Source organism: Ambystoma mexicanum, chromosome 3q (assembly GCF_040938575.1).
Source record: "Ambystoma mexicanum isolate Mex_15411 chromosome 3q, UKY_AmexF1_1, whole genome shotgun sequence".
NCBI lineage: Eukaryota > Metazoa > Chordata > Amphibia > Caudata > Ambystomatidae > Ambystoma > Ambystoma mexicanum.
This window is the reverse complement of record NC_090926.1, coordinates 1,232,751,847-1,232,768,396: the sequence shown is the minus strand read 5'-3', so window position 1 is coordinate 1,232,768,396 and position 16,550 is coordinate 1,232,751,847.

Sequence of the window (16,550 nt, the reverse complement as noted above, 5' to 3'; positions counted from 1 at the left end):
AAGATAAGCCTGACTCATGGTACGACACGGACCTCGTCACCCTTAAACGCAGGTCCAGGGTGGCTGAGAGGAAATGGCGTGCTTCATGTACACTCTCTGACAAACTGGCCTGCCGCCTGCTCCGAAGGCAATACCGGCTCTCTGTCCTCACCAAGAAGAGAGCTCATATCCAAGCCCGCATCTCTGCGGCATCTAACAACTCGGCTGAACTCTTTCAAATCCGCAAGAAACTGGCAAATCCTGCTGCAGTCTCTACCTCTCCTGTCCCTTCCCAGGCCCTCTGCACGGCACTGGCTTCTCACTTCATCTCCAAAACTCAGGATATCCTGTCCTCACTCTCCTCCTATCCCCTCCCTCCCTCTACTCCCTGCTCTTCCTCTGGCCCTTCTGGAGCATCCTTCCTTCTCTGCCTTTCCCCTGTTCTCCGCACGCAAGGTTTATAGACAAGTCTGATCTATGAAAGTCTTGTTGAAACAGGTTCACCCCTGTTCCTTCAAAACTATCAAGGACCACATTGACTCCTGCCCTGGCTGATTTCTGCAATCACTCCTTTGCCACTGGAGTCTTCCCATCCTCCCAGAAGCACTCCCTTGTGCACCCTCTTCTTAAGAAACCCTCTGCCCGGGCTAACTATCACCCAATCTCCATCACTCCCTTCCTGGGCAAGCTCCCAGAGAAACTGGCCATCTACCAGCTTAATCTCCACACTCAACCTGTTGGTTGTCTTCATGACCATCAGTCTGGCTTCAGAGCTGCCAGAAGCACGGAAACTGCTCTCCTGAACATCCGCGAAGACCTGCTCTCCAACCTGGACTCTAACAACACTTACGTCCTCATCCTGCTTCTCTCTCTTTTGTCTTTGACACGGTCAGCCATGCCATCCTGCTTAACCTTCTCCGTGATAACCTGGGTATCACTGGTCAGGCTCTGGTGTGGCTGACTTCTTTCCTCTCTGACCGACCCTCCCAGGTACAACCTGGTTCCTTCCTCTCCACTATCTTTTTCTCTACCTGTGGTGTCCCCCAGGGGTCTAACCTCTCTCCCTGGCTGTTCAACCAATACCTGGCACTCCTTGCCCACCACATCGCCTCCCTCTGCCCCAACTTTCAGTGTTATGCGGATGACACCCAGCTCATCTTCAGGCTACCCTCGGCCTCCTCCTCTACTTCCATCATCTCTGACTGTCTGTCTGCTATCCAGGAATGGTGTGCCGCCGATGACCTCTGCCTTAATGCCAGTAACACTGAGATTCTACTCATCGGCACACCCACTCCCTCCTTCCCTGCAGCTCTCTGGCCAGCCTCTCTTGGCCCTCTTTCTGCTCCCACCTGCAAGGCTAAAAACTTCTGGGTAATCTTCGACATCACACTCTCCTTCTCTCCTCACATATCTGACGTCTCTAAGAAGTCACACTATCAGCTGCACCTCCTCAGAGGTATTCTTCCTTTCCTCTCCTTCCCCCAGAAGCTCACTGTCTCCAGAGCTCTGATCCTCTCTAGACTGGACTATTACAACAGCCTCTTTCTAAATCTGCCTGCCTCTACTCTCCGCCCTCTGCAACTTGTGCAGACCAGGACTGCGAGACTTGTCCTTGGCCTCAAGCCCAGAGATCATATCTCTCCAGGACTGAAATCTCTGCACTGGCTTCCAGTGGCTGTGCGGATTAAGTTCAAAACCCTCTGCATCATCCACAAGGACTTCTGAGGCCTGGGGCCTCAATACCTTCAACTCTCTCTTCCTAAATACCTTCCTTCTCGAGCTCTTCGCTCCTCCACCTCCAACTCCCTCAGGGTCAGACGCTTCTCCAAGCAACGAGTTGGTGGTAGAGCTCATTCTTCGGCTGGTGCCTCCCTCTGGAACAGCCTCCCTGCCTCCCTTAAACTTGAGGAGAACCATCTCTGGTTCCGGAAGCACCTCAAAACCTTTCTCTTTGCTTCTGCTTTTTCTCCTCTCCTCTGCTGACCTCCTGGCTGTAACCGGAATTGCACTGGCTACCTGCACACCCTCTAATCTCGGGCCCAGGGCCCTCCCCGTCAGCGGCACACACCTGTACTGCCCACCTGGCAACCCCCGCACTTGGGGACTGTTGCGGTATCCCTACAGTCCCCCTACCAGCCCTTGACACCTGGTGTCTGCACTTACCCTGCACTTGCCACATGCTGACCGTAACTTTACTATTATTATCTATTCTCATGTACTGCACTGTCCCTGCCTCTTCCCATGCACTTGCGCGATCAGAATGACACCTGGCCTAGTAGGATCGCTGTCTGTCCTCCCTTTGTTCCCCTCCCTTGCCTCGTCGCGCCTTGAAACACTTGTGTATAGGCGCGTTATAAATGCCATATCATATTATATAATATCATATCTTATCATATCATATCATATCACCCTCTGGCTAATTAATAACGGTCGCTGGGTTAAACTACAAAGTACTATAACACCACTGGCAGTAGGGCCATGGTTTAACCATGATGATTCCACAGTTAGTGTGACAGACAGTGAACAAAGGGTTAAAGACTGAGTCCTGTCCCACTACATATTTCCCTTTTATTAACTGTTCAAAAAGGTGCATGAATAATGAATACATACATTAATTAACTTTCGTAGTCAACTGATTGAAATTACATTGAAGGTGACATTTTCTTGATTGTGGCTAAACCGCCCCGCCAGTTATTAATCCACTGATTTCATTAGGCGACACATAGGCCTTTGCCCGTGGTTCAATGCAACCATGACTGTGACTAAGCACCCTGTTACGTGGTGGTGGAGGCGATGAACACTGCACGAGCATGCTATTACAGGCCTTGCAATGTGTTCCGAGCTTTTCATAGAGAAGGCCGTAATTTACAGGAATGCGTTACGCTATCAGCTGTGCATCATTTGCATACTGCTGTATCGGCACATTTTTTAAATGTCCCGGTAATTCTCATGTGATTTTGGTCTCTCTGAGTCTGGCATTTGTCATAACCGCAGCCATGTATGACTGACCATTCAGCGCTAAATGCTTCTCTGACCTGCATTATACATTGTGGGACAATGCTAAACTGGTCTTGGGGCCAAACTACTCTAGCGGATGCCTGTAACCTCTGGAATATAGCTTTGCGTTGAGGCACCACAGTGCAATAACCTCTAGCCGGCGTGGTCTTTTGCATTCACAAAGGTGAGTTGGGTGCGCAAGGGTTTATTGTCCACTATCTCAATCTCACATACTGTAAGATTTCCCAGTGCGTGCTTACTGTGCTAAACCGGCCCCTAGTCATCTGATCCAGTGCCGGCCTTAGTGGCGGCAGTGCCTCGGGCATATGCCTCAATTTGGCTGGCGCCCCAGGGGGCTATGGCGTCCTGGGCGTTAGCCCTGCCCCCCTGATCTGGTTGCTGAGTTCATGTGCTACTGTACATATGCATACAATGTATATCCTACATATACAATCCTTGCTGCGCTCGGGCCCTTCACTTGGACGGCGGGTCGTTACCCACAGGATTGGCCAGCCACCTCGGGGCATATGCCTCAATATGTTATTCTACAGGATATGTTCTGATGCTTTCCAAATTAGGGCCTGGTTCTGAAAATGCAGTACCTAAGGACTATAGGCTTCCACCGCAGGAGATGCTTGCCGCTTCCACAGACACAGGGCGTATAGCCATGTGATGAGCCACAAAGGCACTGCTGCACAATATAGGCTCCTACTGGACGCCTGCATTTTTTATAAACACAGCCAGTTCTAATTAATACATTCGAGGGATCCCTTCCTGTAGGCTACCATTACCGAATATGTAAAAGCGCTTGATAGACACTGTGATGACAGCTGTCAGTCTGTTTCGTCAGAATCATTGCACTTGACAGTCTGTCGCGTCAGACTCATGGCAACAGTCTGTTGCATCAGAATCATTGCACGTGACAGTCTGTTGCGTCAACTCATTGCACGTGACAGTCTGTTACGTCAGACTCATTGCACGTGACTGTCTGTTGCATCTCAATCATGGCACGTGACAGTCTGTTGCGTCAACTATTTAATTTGCATGTGACAGTCTGTTGCGTCATGGCTGTTGCATAGTGACTACGCGGTTCATACGCATGCGCGAGCGGGACCGAGGCTCGTGCATGCGCAGTTTTGAATAAAGACGGTCCTCCGGCAGGTTGAGCCGGGGTCCCGAGCAGAACACACGCGTCCTGCGTGGTTCCTGGTGTGCGTGTGCCTGAGTGCGTGCGAGTGCCAGTGGGGGCCCCGGGCAGCCCCCCACCATCTAACACTGGCGACGTGGAGGCTCAGGAGCGTCCTGTACCTGCTCCGACAGCATCGGAGTGAGAATTGATGCTCCGTATCATCTCGAACTCATGCGTACGGACAGCGGCCATTTTGTGTCATCAGGGATTGCAGCGGTTGCGGCCTCAGAGGGTGCTTGTGCGCCGGCTGCGATCCCCAGTGCTTCAAGTACAATTTTTGGACCCTCCCACAGCCCTAGCTCGCTGCATGGCTGTGGATTCAAAAAAAATAAATAAAGAGGGAATGAAAGGTGAATCTTTCACAAGGGTGCAAAGACTCTACAGGCTTCGTATCTACAGGCCTTCCAGCAACTTTCTCTGGTTTTTGGAGCACCATCATCCCCTCTGGTGCCGGGATCACGCCTTCACCATCAAGTCCCATCGTGAGTATTCTGCCTGATCGCCAGCATGGGGGAGGAAGGAGAGGATGAAGGTGCCCTTGCACCCATCCCACGCAGAATGCACAGCACACTAGCCCCCATGCCTGAATTTGACACCACGGGCCCACCCTCCAAGCTGGGGCCGAAATGGCTCCTGTGGGTCAAGAAAGTGGAAATGTTTTTCAGGGCCTCTGGGGAAGAGGATGACGACGCCAAAATTTCCATCATGGTGTATTCTGCAGGCACGGAGGTGCACAGAATTTATGATTCTCTCAACATCCCGGTGGTCACGTATGACGCGGTGAAGCAAGCCCTACGAGATCATTTTCTGCCCATGGCCAACGTGGACTTTGATAGATTTGTCATGGGCGCGGAAAGGCAGCATGAAGAGGAATCGCTGGACCAGTTCTGTGCGCGGCTGAGACACCTGGCAACCTCCTGCAGGTGGGTGAATGAGGAGGAGATGGTCCGTAACCAGCTGTTGCAAGGGTGCAGTTCTGGGAAGGTAAGAAGGCAAGTAGAGAGAGCATGGTCTGACCCTGCAGCAAATCCTGGACACGGGGAGAGCTTACGAGCTGGTGGAGGCCAGGGGGGCGAAGATGGACGCAGCCACGCACTCTGGCAAGGGCGAAGAGGCGTTTGCCATTGGACGCTCTGCCCCAGGGAGGGCGAGATGGACACCGAAGAGGGGAGATGGCCCTCCAGTGCCTGGGGCTGCTCAGTCATGCCCCTACTGCGGATATGACCTGCCACATGTGGGGGAGGGCCCGGCAAAGTCGAGGGTCTGCGGCCGGTGTGACACACCAGGACATTATGCGAGGGTGTGCAGGGCTACCGTGGTGGTAGCAGCCTCAAGAGGACCAGCGAGAGCTGGCGGGAGCAACACTCGGAGGGTGAGGGGCATGTCGGCTGTCGAGCAAGGCATGCAGGACCTGAACATTGCAGAGGAGGAGGAGGAGGAGGAAGAACTCTTCTTCATCTCAAGCATCGTCAAGGGCCCCGGAGGAAGCCGGCAACCGACATGTACGGTAAACATCGGGGAAGTCCCCACCCCAGTCCTCATAGATACGGGGGCGTTGGTTTGTGTGTTAGCAACTGACCATTATGAAGCACTCCCTGGCCCGCCCGAGTTGGCAGAATCCACAGCGTGGATATATGCATTTGGAGGTGACTCGCCACTCCCCATTCAGGGGGTGTTCGTGGCGCCGGTGTGCCACAGGCAGAGCAAGATAAAAGCGAGGTTCTTCCATCACCAGCGTGAGCCCGCACTCCCTCTTAAGTTGCGCTGCCTCGGAGGCGCTGAACTTGGTGCACTTCATGTTTGCCGTATATCACACTGACCTGGAATGCCTGCTCCAGCGTTTTGACATGATCTTCCAAGGCATTGGGAAGCTAAAGGCCGACCCCATACGGCTTCACATCGACGGGTCAGTGAGGCCAACAGCGCTCAAGCATCGCCACATCCCGTTCCATTTGAGGGTGCAGGTGGAGAAGGAGCTACAGACGATGGTCGACTTAGACATCATCGAGAGAGTGGAAGGACCCACCCCTTGGGACTCACCAATAGTGGTGGCCCCAAAGCCGAAACAGCCTGGGGCAGTCCACATCTGCGTGGACATGAGGCTTCCCAACCTGGCGATCAAAAGGGAATGTCACCTCACGCCCACCCTGGATGACATTGTCAGTGAGCTGCAGGGGGCGAGAGTGTTCTCTAAACTGGACTTGAGGTCTGGCTTGAGGTCTGGCTACCACCAGCTGGAGCTTTACCCCGAGTCAAGATACATTACTACCTTTACGACTCATGAGGGGCTGTATCAGTTTAAGAGGCTCAGCTTCGGGGTCTCCTCGGCAGCAGAAGTCTTCCAAAATGCCATCAGGGGAGCCCTGTCGGGACTTAAAGGAGTGATCAACATGTCAGACGACATCCTGGTGTTCGCGAGGTCGGAGGCGGAACACCTAAAGCGCCTGGCAAACCCCCTGGAAAGGCTCTGCGGCCTTGGGCTGACTCTCCACAAACAAAAATGTGAGTTTTTGAAAGACCGGCTGGAATTCTTTGGCTTTGTGTTCCACGCGGGGGGCATCTCCCCGGAGCCAGGAGGCCGCCCCGCCGGGGTCACCCGCGGAAGTCAGGAGTTTCCTGGGGATGGTCAACTACTGTGGATGATTTATTCGTGACTTGGCCTCCCTGTCGGAACCCTTGTGTTACTCACCGGTGAGCTGAGTGCGTGGAACCGGGGAGTATCCAAAACCTAGGAAGTTGCTTGAAGAGCTTTGGGTAGGGCCTCTACCCAAGCCTCCTCTCTGTGAGGGAACAAGACCTTCGAAATGATATGACCACTTGCTGTATTAAACCAGACAAGGGGACGGATCACCCGGAAGGGTGGGGAGAAAGCGCACCGCCATGAACCAGGCTGTAAAGGAAGAATAACAAGTGAGTAACACGAAGGTAACAGTAATCCCCTGTAAGCCTTACTAACTGATGTAATACCTGGGCTTTTTCCCCCCGTAGGATAGAAGAGCAGCACAATTCGGGAATCACCTAGGAATATAATAAGACTTAGTATCTAACTGGCTTAAATTAAGACACAACTCAAGAGGTGGACAGGATCTTACCAGTGGAGACTGAATGGAGGCTTTGAGTAACTTAGAACACAACGACAGGGATAAAATAAGAAAAAGGGAATGTTAGTAGGAGGATGCTAATACCCGGGCGGCACGAGGGTCGCACTGGATTCGGGATGGTGCACAGCTGCAGAGCGTTCTTGAGTGCACGGGTTAACCAGGGGCTTTCCAAATGTTCCGTTTGTGAAGCAAAAGTCTTACCACTGATGAACGAAGGATGATGACAGCAACCAGTCGGGATGGTAGTTCCAGGGAAGGTATGTGGAAGGCAGGTAAAGTTTGTCGCGATGCAGAACAGCCAGTCGGAATGGCTATTCCTGAGATAGGAAGTCGAAGGCAGGCAAGGTCTGGTACACTAGCGGACAATAACAAAGACAAACTTTTCTAGCGTGGTCCGTGAAGCAAAACAGGTTCGGTACACGGGAAGGCAGTTCAGTAAGGGTATTCCGAATAGAAGGTCCAGTAAACAGTCCGAGTCGAATCCGTAAGAACAAGGAGTTTTTCAGCAATTGAAGATGGAGCTTCTGAGTGCCGGGAGTAGCTGTAAACAGAAGCGGCGCCCTGGCTGTCTCCATGGACTATATCAGTGAGAGAGGCGGGGCAAGCCAATGCGAGGCTCTACCGGCAAACTACCGTACGGAGCCGGGTTTGCTGGGGAATGTAGTTTCCGATTCGCCAACTTCCACGGCAGCTGCCATCGTGCACGAAATGGGGCAGCATAATGCCGAATTCTTTTGGGGAGCGCCACAAATCTCCTCTTCATGCTGGTAGTTGCACTAGGGAGTCGAAGTGCTAGAGGTGCAGGAGGCTGGGTTTTGCGCACAGAGGGGAGTGAACGACGACCCATAACAGCATCCGCCCCCAAAGATGGCGGCAACCCCTTGCGGGCATGGAAACGTCGCAGGAGTACAGGCGAGTGGATGTTACACAAGGGTTCCCAAGACCTATCCTCAGGACCATATCCTTTCCAATCGACCAGATAAAAGGGCCGACCCCTGCGGAGCTGGAAGTCCAATATACCGGCAACTTCATATTCATCTTCACCATCCACGCGAATAGCGCAAGGCCGCGTAGGTAGGCGCGTGGAAGGAAGGCAAGGCTTGAGGAGACTGACGTGGAAAACAGGATGCAGTTTCCACGAAGATGGCAATGAAAGACGCATCGCCACAGGATTCAAAACCTCCGTAATGGGAAAAGGACCCACAAACTTCGGGAGCAGCATACGTTTGCCAGGAATACGAAGATTACGCGTAGACAGCCAAACATTCATGCCCACTTTGTATTCAGGAGCTGCAGTCCTATGCCGGTCAGCGTACTTTTTTGCTCTCTCCTGTGCAAGAAGAAGATGGGATCGAACACCCTCACGGACTGAGTCCAGTTCTCTTACACAAGCCTGAGCGGCCGGGTTGTCAATGGGGAGTGCCGGATCCAAGGGCAAAGAACGTGGATGGAATCCATACAAGGCAAAAAACGGTGATACACCTGAGGCACAGTGTACCGAATTATTGTAGGCAAATTCGGCAGGGGCGAGCGTCTCTAACCAGGTAGACTGAAATTGGAGACACAGGCATCGGAGGAACTGTTCCAAAGTGGCGTTAGCCCGCTCAGTCTGTCCATCGGTTTGCGGATGGTATGCAGAGCTGAAACGATCGTCGATGTGCAATGAAGAAGTCAAAGCCCTCCAAAAGCGAGAAGTAAACTGAGGGCCACGGTCCGATACTATGATAGAGGGAAGTCCAAAGAAACGAAAGACATGTTTGAGAAACAAAGAAGCCAGGACGGGGGCCGAAGGTAACCCCGAGCAGGGGACAAATAGAGCCATCTTGGAGAAGTAGTCGATGACAACCCAGACGGTATCATAACCGCTCAGAGGAGGCAGATCCACGATGAAATCCATGGAAACCATATACCATGGTTTATGTGGCACCGGAAGGGGTCGCAAAAGGCCCACAGACTTGGATCTTGAGACCTTGCATTGAGCACATACAGAGCAAGAGGCTACGTAATCGATGATATCCCGAGACATCGACGGCCACCAAGCCCAACGTCGCAGCGCCTCCAACGTCTTTTGCTGCCCCGGATGGGCCGCCATCAAGGAATCGTGTGACCAGGTTAAAGCTCGAAGACGTGCTTCTCCAGGAGGTATAAAGAGACGACCCTGAATATAAGGCAAGCCCTGTACGATGTCGAGATTCAAGGATTCACATTCCTCATCATTTGAGGTCACCCAAGATGATATAAGGGCACGGAGCGAAGGCTGAGGAGTGCAGGCACAAACCACCCTTTCAGGTAACAGCAGGGGACGATCAGCCTTAGAAACACAGGAACCGTGGGATAACCTTGAAAGAGCGTCAGCACAGGCATTGAGGCGAGCTGGTCTATATGTGATGACGAAGTTAAACTGGGAAAAGAATAGATGCCAACGAGCTTGTCGGGCCGTAAGGCACTTCATAGATTTGAAGGCAAGGAGGCTACGATGATCCGAATAAACGGTAACCTGATGACGGGCCCCCAACAGATGATGGCGCCATTCCGCAAAGGCATCCCTGATGGCTAATAACTCACGTTCTGTGATAGGATAATTGCATTCATAAGGGGTCAATTTCCTGGAATAAAATGCCACTGGATGGATTTCTCCTGAATCGGGACATTCTTGTGACAGTACTGCCCCAACAGCTGAACCGGAGGCGTCTGCCTCCACTAGGAAGGGAATGAGAGGGTCCGGGTGTTGCAAGACCGGTGCTGTCGAAAAGGCGGTCTTCAAGATTTCAAAGGCCCGCTGTGCCTCCGGATTCCATGCATATGGTTTCTTGGAGCTGGTCAGTGCTGTTAAAGGAGAAGAGATCGACGAGAATGAATGGATGAAACGTCGATAAAAATTGGAGAACCCCAAGAAGGACTGCAGTGCTTTAACTGAGGCAGGAACTGGCCATTCCAGAATCGCTTTAACTTTAGAGTGACTCATACGAATTCCACGACTGGTCAAGTCATAACCAAGAAATTCCACCTCGGCGGAATTAAACACACACTTCTCTGCCTTGACGTACAGATGGTTCTCCCTCAACCTCTGTAACACAAGACGCACATGTACGCAGTGGTCTTTCATAGAGGATGAGTAGATGAGGATATCATCTAGGTAAACTACGACAAATTGATCCAGATAATCATGGAAGATGTCATTCATGAAGGCCTGGAAGGTGGCCGGGGCATTACACAGTCCAAACGGCATCACTAAGTATTCGAATAAGCCATACCGTGTCTTAAAGGCAGTCTTCCACTCGTCCCCTGCTCTAATCCGAACGAGATTATAGGCCCCCCTGAGGTCAAGCTTAGTGAACACCACTGACGAACCAAGTTGATCTAGAAGCACTGATATCAGCGGGAGAGCGTACTGATTTTTAACCGTAACATTATTCAATGCCCTGTAATCTATACAAGGGCGCAAGTCCCCCTCCTTCTTAGGGACAAAGAATAATGGAGATGCCGCTGGGGATTTGGAAGGTCTAATAAAGCCCGTGGCCAAGGCTTTATCTATGTATTCTTTCAGAACCTTGTCTTCTGGCAAGGTAAGGGAATAGACTCTTCCGGCTGGTATCTTGGCCCCGGGTAACAGGTCTATTGGACAATCATAGGTCCTACGAGGCGGTAATCGATCTGCCCTGCCCTTATCGAACACATCCCGAAAGGATTCGTATTCAGAAGGGATGTCCTTACTAGCGTCATGAACGATGGCACCTATGACAGACAAGGAAGCCACCATAGCTTGACAGGAAGACTCCGGGCATACATACGTATCCTGAAAGCAGTTTTCATTACACTCCAAAGAAGGGAATCGGACACTTTTCTTTACCCAATCAATAGCAGGGTTGTGGTGTTGCAACCATGGAATACCCAATATGACCTGGTATTGAGGCGCTTTGATTAGATCGAATGAAAGCGATTCCACATGTCCGTCTTCGGTCTTCATGCTGACAAGGGAAGTGTTCTGTGTAACCAAACCGGACACCAAAGTCGTACCGTCCACAGTATGGACCCTCTCGGGTTGAGCCTTTGGTAGAATGGGCACTTTGTTTTTTGCAGTGTAGTCAAAGTCCATATAGTTCCCCGTAGCTCCTGAGTCTATAATAGCCACGGAGGAGAACGTGGCGTCTTCGGCCGTGGTAAATAACACAGGAAGACTGACAGGAGCAGACAAAAAACCCTGTGAGTCCAATGAAGACACTCCCGGCGTAGGGACTCTATCTATCCCCGGGATTTGGCGTTTCCCGCCTTTTTGACCGGTCTTTTGGGACAGTCTTTCAACTGATGTTCTGAAGAACCACAATACATGCACAAATTATGTGAACGTCGATATTCACGCTGGGCTTGAGTCAAAGGACCCCTCACCGCCCCTATCTGCATGGGTTCTGACATCGAAAGAGGAGGAGTAACTACATCTGCTGGAACGGGGGTAAGGATTGATGTTTTACGTTCTCCAATTCTTTCAGACCTTCGGGCATCTATTTGCAACACCAAATCTAATAATTCACCGAAGGAGGTTGGAACGACCGGTACTGTGGCTAGGATGTCTTTTAGTTCTTCGGACAACCCCTGGTAGAATACGGCTGATTTCTTCTCTTCAGGCCAGTCTGTCTCAGCAGCTAGCTGATTGAATCTGGTAAGATAAGAAAAAAGAGAAGAAGAGCCTTGTCGTAGACTCAACAACTCCAGGTCCGATGCTTGAGATTTATAACGGTTATCAAAAACCTTATTCATGGCCAATATAAGTTCGTCACAGTCATAGAGGACGTAGCTGTTGGACTCAAGTAAAGGGTTGGCCCACGCAGCCGCTGTACCCCCGAGATGGGAAAGAATAAAGGCTGCCTTGGTGGTGGAGTTTGGAAAGGCGGTGGGCCGACACAAAAAATGCAATTTGCATTGATTCATGAAGGTCCGATATTGTTTTGGATCTCCCGTAAAGCGTTCCGGAGGGGCTAACGGGAATTGAGTGGCCATCAAAACCGGGGTTGCAGAGAACCCAGAGGCGGAAGCTGAAGGTAGACCGGAACCTGAAGCGGCCGCACCCGCCATGTCTACCCCGAGTGTCGGGGGGTTATGAATACTCCGTAAGCTGTCGATCCTTTGATGCATGGCGTCATGAGCTAATGTCATGTCAGATCGTAACTCAGACACCAAACGAAACAAAGCAGCCAAAGGATCAGCTTCATCCATGGCTTCTGTTTTTGTTACTCACCGGTGAGCTGAGTGCGTGGAACCGGGGAGTATCCAAAACCTAGGAAGTTGCTTGAAGAGCTTTGGGTAGGGCCTCTACCCAAGCCTCCTCTCTGTGAGGGAACAAGACCTTCGAAATGATATGACCACTTGCTGTATTAAACCAGACAAGGGGACGGATCACCCGGAAGGGCGGGGAGAAAGCGCACCGCCATGAACCAGGCTGTAAAGGAAGAATAACAAGTGAGTAACACGAAGGTAACAGTAATCCCCTGTAAGCCTTACTAACTGATGTAATACCTGGGCTTTTTCCCCCCGTAGGATAGAAGGGCAGCACAATTCGGGAATCACCTAGGAATATAATAAGACTTAGTATCTAACTGGCTTAAATTAAGACATAACTCAAGAGGTGGACAGGATCTTACCAGTGGAGACTGAATGGAGGCTTTGAGTAACTTAGAACACAACGACAGGGATAAAATAAGAAAAAGGGAATGTTAGTAGGAGGATGCTAATACCCGGGCGGCACGAGGGTCGCACTGGATTCGGGATGGTGCACAGCTGCAGAGCGTTCTTGAGTGCACGGGTTAACCAGGGGCTTTCCAAATGTTCCGTTTGTGAAGCAAAAGTCTTACCACTGATGAACGAAGGATGATGACAGCAACCAGTCGGGATGGTAGTTCCAGGGAAGGTATGTGGAAGGCAGGTAAAGTTTGTCGCGATGCAGAACAGCCAGTCGGAATGGCTATTCCTGAGATAGGAAGTCGAAGGCAGGCAAGGTCTGGTACACTAGCGGACAATAACAAAGACAAACTTTTCTAGCGGGGTCCGTGAAGCAAAACAGGTTCGGTACACGGGAAGGCAGTTCAGTAAGGGTATTCCGAATAGAAGGTCCAGTAAACAGTCCGAGTCGAATCCGTAAGAACAAGGAGTTTTTCAGCAATTGAAGATGGAGCTTCTAAGTGCCGGGAGTAGCTGTAAACAGAAGCGGCGCCCTGGCTGTCTCCATGGACTATATCAGTGAGAGAGGCGGGGCAAGCCAATGCGAGGCTCTACCGGCAAACTACCGTACGGAGCCGGGTTTGCTGGGGAATGTAGTTTCCGATTCGCCAACTTCCACGGCAGCTGCCATCGTGCACGAAATGGGGCAGCATAATGCCGAATTCTTTTGGGGAGCGCCACAAATCTCCTCTTCATGCTGGTAGTTGCACTAGGGAGTTGAAGTGCTAGAGGTGCAGGAGGCTGGGTTTTGCGCACAGAGGGGAGTGAACGACGACCCATAACACCTTGTGGGCACAGACCATAAATGATGTGGCCTGGAACTGGACCGGGAAGGAACAGAGGATGTTCGTCGCCATCAAGAACGCCCTGTCGTGGCAGGAGACGATGGCCTACTTCAATCCGGACCGGGAGTCGGAGATTGTGGTGGACACCAGCCCGGTTGGACTGGGGGTGGTTCTCATGCAGACAGATCCCCAAGGGACCATACGGCCCATCGCATATGCCAGCAAGGCTCTCACCGAGACCGAGAAGCGTTATTCACCGATCGAGCGCGAGGCCTTGGCTATCCTATGGGGCTGCAAACACTTTCGTATCTACATTCTGGGGAAGCCCGTAGTGGTTGTGACGGATCACAAGCCCCTGATCCCGGTCATGTCCGGGGCATCGTCCAAACCACCACCGCGCATCCAGAGATGGATGCTCTCGCTGATGGAGTACGGGGTCAAGCTGATGTATCGTCCTGGCACGCACAATCCAGCGGATTATTTGTCCCAACACCCGGGTGCTGGGTGGCGCAGGGACTCGGCGGAGGTGGCAGACTGTGTTGAGGAGGTGCACCTGGTGGTGGAGGCGGCACTGCCCGTCGCACTAGCGCGCCAGGAGATTGCAGATGAATCGAAAGCAGATGATGTGTTCTTGAGGATCAAGGAGGCCGTGTCAAGTGGGGAACGGTGCAAAGTGTTGATGAACAATGCCAGAAGGGGTGACGATGCACAAAAGGACTTGAGGGTGCTCTGGAAGGTACGTCATGAGCTGTCGGTGGGCGAGGACGGTCTACTGCTGAGGGGGCACCACATAGTCATCCTGCACGCTCAGGTGGGCAAAGTGCTGCAGTTGGCCCACAAGGGACACCAGGGGACGGCAAAGACGAAGGCACGTCTCCGATTGAAAGTGTGGTTCCCGGATCTAGAGAGCAAGGTGGACGAATTTGTGCATGCTTGAATTCCATGCCAGGCGGCGAGTCCGGTGGAGAGAGGGCCGCCCATTCAAGCCATGGAGAGGAGTGAACGCCCGTGGGGGACTGTGCATGCAGACTTCGGGTCCACGGGCCGAGGAATGTACTTTTTGGCGGTGATGGACCAGTGGTCCTGCAATCCCAAGGTGGAGCTGGTTGAGTCCACGGCGAGTGACCACACCATCCTGGCCATGGAGAAAATGTTTGCCACCCATGGTTTCCCTCTGGAGAACTGTTCGGATAACGAATCGCCGTTCCAAGGGCAGCAGTTTGCTCGCTGCTGTGAGGAGAGGGGGATAAAGCACCGGAAAGTAACCCCACTCTGGCCCAGGGCCAATGGGGAGGTGGAACAATTCATGCGGACGCTCCACAAGATCTTCCGCATATCGCTGAATGGAGGGGAAGACCTACGGCGCAACCTGTTTGACTTTCTGCGGGAGTATCGAACAACCACATATCAATCTACTGGGGTCGCGCCGGCGGAGGCCCTCTTGAAACGGGAACCCCGAGGACTGCTGCCAGAAGTGGAAGGTCGCTGTCTGGGGGAGATGGACAACAACCGGGTGCGAGCAGAAAGGGCTACCTGGAACGAGATTGAGACTGTTCGGCGAAGATTACCGGAGAAGGCGATTGCAGTGGGGGACAACGTGCTGGTGCGAAACAGGAGGCCGGAAGGAAAACTGTTGTTGCCCTATGAGGCACAGCCACTGGGGGTGACCCACATCAAAGGGTCTATGATCACTGCGGCCAATACACAGGGAACCATCACGAGGAATGTGTCGTTCTTCAAGCGCATTGAGGCGGCGCCAGACCCGCAAGAGAGCGTCATGCAGGAGCCCAAACAGCATGCTGCATCGTCACTGAGGGACGATGGACCGCCGAGACTCCAGGGACACCAGAGGTACCCGAGCCTGGCGGGGCTCAAGCCGCCACAGAGGTTCCAAGACTTTATTATGGACTCTGCCTCGTAACCGGTGTAAGACGGTTAGTTAAAGTTTGAAGTACTTTTGTTAATTGCATAAGTTGTTATGGTTTCTTGTTTGGGGGAAAAGGAGGGATGTTGCGTAGTGACTACGCTGTTGATATGCATGCGCGAGCAGGACCGAGGCTCGCGCATGCGCAGTTTTAAATAAAGACGGTCCTCCGGCAGTTCGAGCCGGGGACCCGAGCAGAACACATGCGTCCTGCGTGGTTCCTGGTGTGCGTGTGCCTGAGTGCGTGCGAGTGCCGGTGGGGGCCCTGGGCAGCCCCCCCACCATCTAACAATGGCACGTGGGTGACTCCTGAGCATCCACACCCACTGGCCTCTTACCCCTGGCGTGCAGCCTTCCTTTGGGGCATCTCCGGATGCCTTCTGCCATTACTCTCCACTCTGCTTGCATTGCGTCCTTTTCCTGGACACATCCCTTTTCAGTTCCATTCCCAAAATGACGGGCGCAGAGATGAGTGCCAAGGTGAAAGAGCTTCACAGCGTGGGCCGCGGTGCCCAGGGAATCTGGCCATGTCTCCGTACTCAGGGAATCTCATGAAGTCGGGCAGCCTTCTACTGCCAGGCTGGGAAGGGAGACTGGGCACATCCAGTGATGAGCAAAATAAAGCAAGCGGACGGGTGGGTGTGCTGAGTAAGTGGGCTGTTAAGTGTGTTATGCCGTGAGTGTGGCGGCTAAAGGTGGCCGATCGCACCTTTGGGTGTATCATGTTTTATCTGATTTTCATCCAATGCTCTGTTGTGACCATGTACTCAACCCAATCCTAACCGTTAAGTTAATGATTCAGCCGCAGTACCAGTCCAGCGCTTTTATGCTAGCCAATAACAGTCCAGCACTTTCAGGCTGCC